Genomic DNA, 6,535 nt, shown 5'->3' on the forward strand with positions numbered 1-6,535 from the left:
GTCTTTGCCTTTGCAATACCACAGAAGCAATGCATGGTCAATGTACAGCAATGACACACCTGTGTGAACAGCCAGGAGACCCCCCCCCCCATGTTATGTTACATAGTTACATAGTTAGTACGGTCGAAAAAAGACATATGTCCATCAAGTTCAACCAGGGAATTAAGGGGTAGGGGTGTGGCGCGATATTGGGGAAGGGATGAGATTTTATATTTCTTCATAAGCATTAATCTTATTTTGTCAATTAGGAACATTCAGCACCCACCCGCTATCAAGGCAGCTGCCTATCATGTCATGCCCTACCTGCACAGGTGTGCTGGCTACTCAAATGATCCAATTAAGGAGGCCATTTAGTCAGCAGCAGCAGAAGTCCTGTGCCTGGACGCTCCAACAGCGGCCAGACACAAGCAGAAGCAGCAGAAGCAGCAGCAGCAGCACCACCTTTTGTTTTTTGGCTGCAGCAGCAAGGCCCACAGGGCTGGCTAGCTGGCTAGCCAGCAAGCAGGTAGCAATGAAAGTAGGAATCTTTCTTTTTAACCCTGTAAGGGGGTGGTGCACTGTACCCGAAGATACTGCCATATCGGGTCAATGCATAGGGCGACGGAAGCAAGCTTCGAAATCGGCCCCCGTTCTCAAAAATCCATTTAATATATGGTCCCCAGATAGGGGACGTATCAGATATTAAACTGATAAGAACAGATACTACACTTGATCTTAGCCAAAAGGCCGAGAAGCGATAACCGTGAAAGGGGCGGGCCCAACAAGGTCCCCTTCATGGGCACTATCACTGCTTGCTGTCAGGGAGGCTGCCAGACAATTTTCCATGCACACTCTGGGCTGGGGGGCAGTCAACCACCAGTACACACAGCAGAACCTAAACCCATACCATTATTGCTAAGCAGCAAGACAGGGGCCCATTGCACTCCCACGGGGCCTTTTTAAATGCAATCCATAACCCGGATTTGCCAGGAACCCTTCTTACTCCTCCTACTTGCATGTGACACTGGGCTTAGGATCTGCATAGGAAACACACACACAAGCACACACCTACCTTTGTTGCCTGCAGATGCCTCCTTGGCTGTCCCCAAACGGTATCAAACCAACACCCACGGGAAGCTGTAAGCATAGAGGACATGCCTGCACCCCATTGGACTTACCTGTGTGGGTTAAATCCGGGTTATTTGACAACCTATGGCGGTGATGGTTCTGCTCAGGCAGAGCAGTGCTGATGCTCCTCATAAAGCTGTCGCTGCTGTGAAGGTTCTAGGTGACATCACAAATCCCTATGGTTACATACACAACAAAGCTGGGTTGTTGTTGTTTACACTCTGCAAGGCCTGTGGAAGTGAGTGACATCATAGCACTGTAGTTCTGAGGGTTCTAGATGGATGCAACAATCTCCTGTTGCTTCTATGAAGGCCATAATAGACGACATCACCAAACAGCTCCATAGTCACATACACAGCAAAGGAGAGATGTTGTTTACACCTAGTGATGTCAGTGGTATTGAGTGACATCACAGCACAGTGCTAAGGCTCCTGGGCCTGGACACAGCAGCGGCTGCAATATCTCAACGGAGAATACGTTTATATATATGTGTGTGTGTGCGCGTATATATATATATATATATATATATATATATATATATATATCTCCGCCGAAATCACTTTTAAACCCATTTCCACCTTTTTTTCCCTTCTCTTCCTCTTACTTTTTTTTCACGTTTTTTTACGTTTTTCTCCTTTTCGCCTCTTTTCTGGGCGTATTATTCTTCTTTTTCTTCTTTTTTTTCGTCTAATGCATACCCCATCAGTGCAGCAATGCTTATTCAATACCGCCAGCAGATGGAGACACTGGGGGATAATTTTCTAAGGATTTATACTGATTTTTCCTGTCTGAATTTGTCGCACAGAAAGTTGCAGGCCAAATATGTGTGACATTTCTGCGACTTTAGCTTCTAGAGCATTTTTACAACATTATACATAGGTGCTGAATACATAAAAAGCGACTGTTCAGCGACAGACAAGTCGCATCGGCTGAAAGTAGGCCAGAATGTCAGTCCATGTTGGAGCAGGTTTAGATACAGTCTAAAGTATAGATCTCAAAGTCTGTGCACAGAATTTAGCAAGGGCCTCGCACCTTCTGATGCATCAGGTAGGTGCACAATAGCATAGCCTAACCCTCTGTACTTTGGTCTATATTGATGCGGGACATAGACAGCCAGCTGATGACCAATCCATTAGTGCAATGGATGGCTGGAAGCATTTGTCTTTGCCTTTGCAATACCACAGAAGCAATGCATGGTCAATGTACAGCAATGACACACCTGTGTGAACAGCCAGGAGACCCCCCCCCCCCCCATGTTATGTTACATAGTTACATAGTTAGTACGGTCGAAAAAAGACATATGTCCATCAAGTTCAACCAGGGAATTAAGGGGTAGGGGTGTGGCGCGATATTGGGGAAGGGATGAGATTTTATATTTCTTCATAAGCATTAATCTTATTTTGTCAATTAGGAACATTCAGCACCCACCCGCTATCAAGGCAGCTGCCTATCATGTCATGCCCTACCTGCACAGGTGTGCTGGCTACTCAAATGATCCAATTAAGGAGGCCATTTAGTCAGCAGCAGCAGAAGTCCTGTGCCTGGACGCTCCAACAGCGGCCAGACACAAGCAGAAGCAGCAGAAGCAGCAGCAGCAGCACCACCTTTTGTTTTTTGGCTGTAGCAGCAAGGCCCACAGGGCTGGCTAGCTGGCTAGCCAGCAAGCAGGTAGCAATGAAAGTAGGAATCTTTCTTTTTAACCCTGTAAGGGGGTGGTGCACTGTACCCGAAGATACTGCCATATCGGGTCAATGCATAGGGCGACGGAAGCAAGCTTCGAAATCGGCCCCCGTTCTCAAAAATCCATTTAATATATGGTCCCCAGATAGGGGACGTATCAGATATTAAACTGATAAGAACAGATACTACACTTGATCTTAGCCAAAAGGCCGAGAAGCGATAACCGTGAAAGGGGCGGGCCCAACAAGGTCCCCTTCATGGGCACTATCACTGCTTGCTGTCAGGGAGGCTGCCAGACAATTTTCCATGCACACTCTGGGCTGGGGGGCAGTCAACCACCAGTACACACAGCAGAACCTAAACCCATACCATTATTGCTAAGCAGCAAGACAGGGGCCCATTGCACTCCCACGGGGCCTTTTTAAATGCAATCCATAACCCGGATTTGCCAGGAACCCTTCTTACTCCTCCTACTTGCATGTGACACTGGGCTTAGGATCTGCATAGGAAACACACACACAAGCACACACCTACCTTTGTTGCCTGCAGATGCCTCCTTGGCTGTCCCCAAACGGTATCAAACCAACACCCACGGGAAGCTGTAAGCATAGAGGACATGCCTGCACCCCATTGGACTTACCTGTGTGGGTTAAATCCGGGTTATTTGACAACCTATGGCGGTGATGGTTCTGCTCAGGCAGAGCAGTGCTGATGCTCCTCATAAAGCTGTCGCTGCTGTGAAGGTTCTAGGTGACATCACAAATCCCTATGGTTACATACACAACAAAGCTGGGTTGTTGTTGTTTACACTCTGCAAGGCCTGTGGAAGTGAGTGACATCATAGCACTGTAGTTCTGAGGGTTCTAGATGGATGCAACAATCTCCTGTTGCTTCTATGAAGGCCATAATAGACGACATCACCAAACAGCTCCATAGTCACATACACAGCAAAGGAGAGATGTTGTTTACACCTAGTGATGTCAGTGGTATTGAGTGACATCACAGCACAGTGCTAAGGCTCCTGGGCCTGGACACAGCAGCGGCTGCAATATCTCAACGGAGAATACGTTTATATATATGTGTGTGTGTGCGCGTATATATATATATATATATATATATATATATATATATATATATATTTCTCCGCCGAAATCACTTTTAAACCCATTTCCACCTTTTTTTCCCTTCTCTTCCTCTTACTTTTTTTTCACGTTTTTTTACGTTTTTCTCCTTTTCGCCTCTTTTCTGGGCGTATTATTCTTCTTTTTCTTCTTTTTTTTCGTCTAATGCATACCCCATCAGTGCAGCAATGCTTATTCAATACCGCCAGCAGATGGAGACACTGGGGGATAATTTTCTAAGGATTTATACTGATTTTTCCTGTCTGAATTTGTCGCACAGAAAGTTGCAGGCCAAATATGTGTGACATTTCTGCGACTTTAGCTTCTAGAGCATTTTTACAACATTATACATAGGTGCTGAATACATAAAAAGCGACTGTTCAGCGACAGACAAGTCGCATCGGCTGAAAGTAGGCCAGAATGTCAGTCCATGTTGGAGCAGGTTTAGATACAGTCTAAAGTATAGATCTCAAAGTCTGTGCACAGAATTTAGCAAGGGCCTCGCACCTTCTGATGCATCAGGTAGGTGCACAATAGCATAGCCTAACCCTCTGTACTTTGGTCTATATTGATGCGGGACATAGACAGCCAGCTGATGACCAATCCATTAGTGCAATGGATGGCTGGAAGCATTTGTCTTTGCCTTTGCAATACCACAGAAGCAATGCATGGTCAATGTACAGCAATGACACACCTGTGTATACAGCCAGGAGACCCCCCCCCCCCCCCATGTTATGTTACATAGTTACATAGTTAGTACGGTCGAAAAAAGACATATGTCCATCAAGTTCAACCAGGGAATTAAGGGGTAGGGGTGTGGCGCGATATTGGGGAAGGGATGAGATTTTATATTTCTTCATAAGCATTAATCTTATTTTGTCAATTAGGAACATTCAGCACCCACCCGCTATCAAGGCAGCTGCCTATCATGTCATGCCCTACCTGCACAGGTGTGCTGGCTACTCAAATGATCCAATTAAGGAGGCCATTTAGTCAGCAGCAGCAGAAGTCCTGTGCCTGGACGCTCCAACAGCGGCCAGACACAAGCAGAAGCAGCAGAAGCAGCAGCAGCAGCACCACCTTTTGTTTTTTGGCTGCAGCAGCAAGGCCCACAGGGCTGGCTAGCTGGCTAGCCAGCAAGCAGGTAGCAATGAAAGTAGGAATCTTTCTTTTTAACCCTGTAAGGGGGTGGTGCACTGTACCCGAAGATACTGCCATATCGGGTCAATGCATAGGGCGACGGAAGCAAGCTTCGAAATCGGCCCCCGTTCTCAAAAATCCATTTAATATATGGTCCCCAGATAGGGGACGTATCAGATATTAAACTGATAAGAACAGATACTACACTTGATCTTAGCCAAAAGGCCGAGAAGCGATAACCGTGAAAGGGGCGGGCCCAACAAGGTCCCCTTCATGGGCACTATCACTGCTTGCTGTCAGGGAGGCTGCCAGACAATTTTCCATGCACACTCTGGGCTGGGGGGCAGTCAACCACCAGTACACACAGCAGAACCTAAACCCATACCATTATTGCTAAGCAGCAAGACAGGGGCCCATTGCACTCCCACGGGGCCTTTTTAAATGCAATCCATAACCCGGATTTGCCAGGAACCCTTCTTACTCCTCCTACTTGCATGTGACACTGGGCTTAGGATCTGCATAGGAAACACACACACAAGCACACACCTACCTTTGTTGCCTGCAGATGCCTCCTTGGCTGTCCCCAAACGGTATCAAACCAACACCCACGGGAAGCTGTAAGCATAGAGGACATGCCTGCACCCCATTGGACTTACCTGTGTGGGTTAAATCCGGGTTATTTGACAACCTATGGCGGTGATGGTTCTGCTCAGGCAGAGCAGTGCTGATGCTCCTCATAAAGCTGTCGCTGCTGTGAAGGTTCTAGGTGACATCACAAATCCCTATGGTTACATACACAACAAAGCTGGGTTGTTGTTGTTTACACTCTGCAAGGCCTGTGGAAGTGAGTGACATCATAGCACTGTAGTTCTGAGGGTTCTAGATGGATGCAACAATCTCCTGTTGCTTCTATGAAGGCCATAATAGACGACATCACCAAACAGCTCCATAGTCACATACACAGCAAAGGAGAGATGTTGTTTACACCTAGTGATGTCAGTGGTATTGAGTGACATCACAGCACAGTGCTAAGGCTCCTGGGCCTGGACACAGCAGCGGCTGCAATATCTCAACGGAGAATACGTTTATATATATGTGTGTGTGTGCGCGTATATATATATATATATATATATATATATATATATATATATTCTCCGCCGAAATCACTTTTAAACCCATTTCCACCTTTTTTTCCCTTCTCTTCCTCTTACTTTTTTTTCACGTTTTTTTACGTTTTTCTCCTTTTCGCCTCTTTTCTGGGCGTATTATTCTTCTTTTTCTTCTTTTTTTTCGTCTAATGCATACCCCATCAGTGCAGCAATGCTTATTCAATACCGCCAGCAGATGGAGACACTGGGGGATAATTTTCTAAGGATTTATACTGATTTTTCCTGTCTGAATTTGTCGCACAGAAAGTTGCAGGCCAAATATGTGTGACATTTCTGCGACTTTAGCTTCTAGAGCATTTTTACAACATTATACATAGG

General features: G+C 46.0%; 3 non-coding genes across 3 annotated transcripts; all 3 read right to left on the reverse strand.

Moving 5' to 3' along the window:
- Nucleotides 1–547: 547 nt before the first annotated feature.
- LOC130331772 (U2 spliceosomal RNA) lies at nt 548–738 on the reverse strand. The gene has a single exon (XR_008874588.1). It is a non-coding gene; the product is annotated as a U2 spliceosomal RNA (small nuclear RNA).
- A 2,079-nt stretch (nt 739–2,817) lies between these two features.
- LOC130331773 (U2 spliceosomal RNA) lies at nt 2,818–3,008 on the reverse strand. The gene has a single exon (XR_008874589.1). It is a non-coding gene; the product is annotated as a U2 spliceosomal RNA (small nuclear RNA).
- A 2,086-nt stretch (nt 3,009–5,094) lies between these two features.
- On the reverse strand, nt 5,095–5,285 carry LOC130331774 (U2 spliceosomal RNA). Its single transcript, XR_008874590.1, has one exon. It is a non-coding gene; the product is annotated as a U2 spliceosomal RNA (small nuclear RNA).
- Nucleotides 5,286–6,535: the final 1,250 nt, after the last annotated feature.

This window comes from Hyla sarda, unplaced genomic scaffold (genome assembly GCF_029499605.1).
Source record: "Hyla sarda isolate aHylSar1 unplaced genomic scaffold, aHylSar1.hap1 scaffold_3567, whole genome shotgun sequence".
In the NCBI taxonomy this organism is placed as follows: Eukaryota; Metazoa; Chordata; class Amphibia; order Anura; family Hylidae; genus Hyla; species Hyla sarda.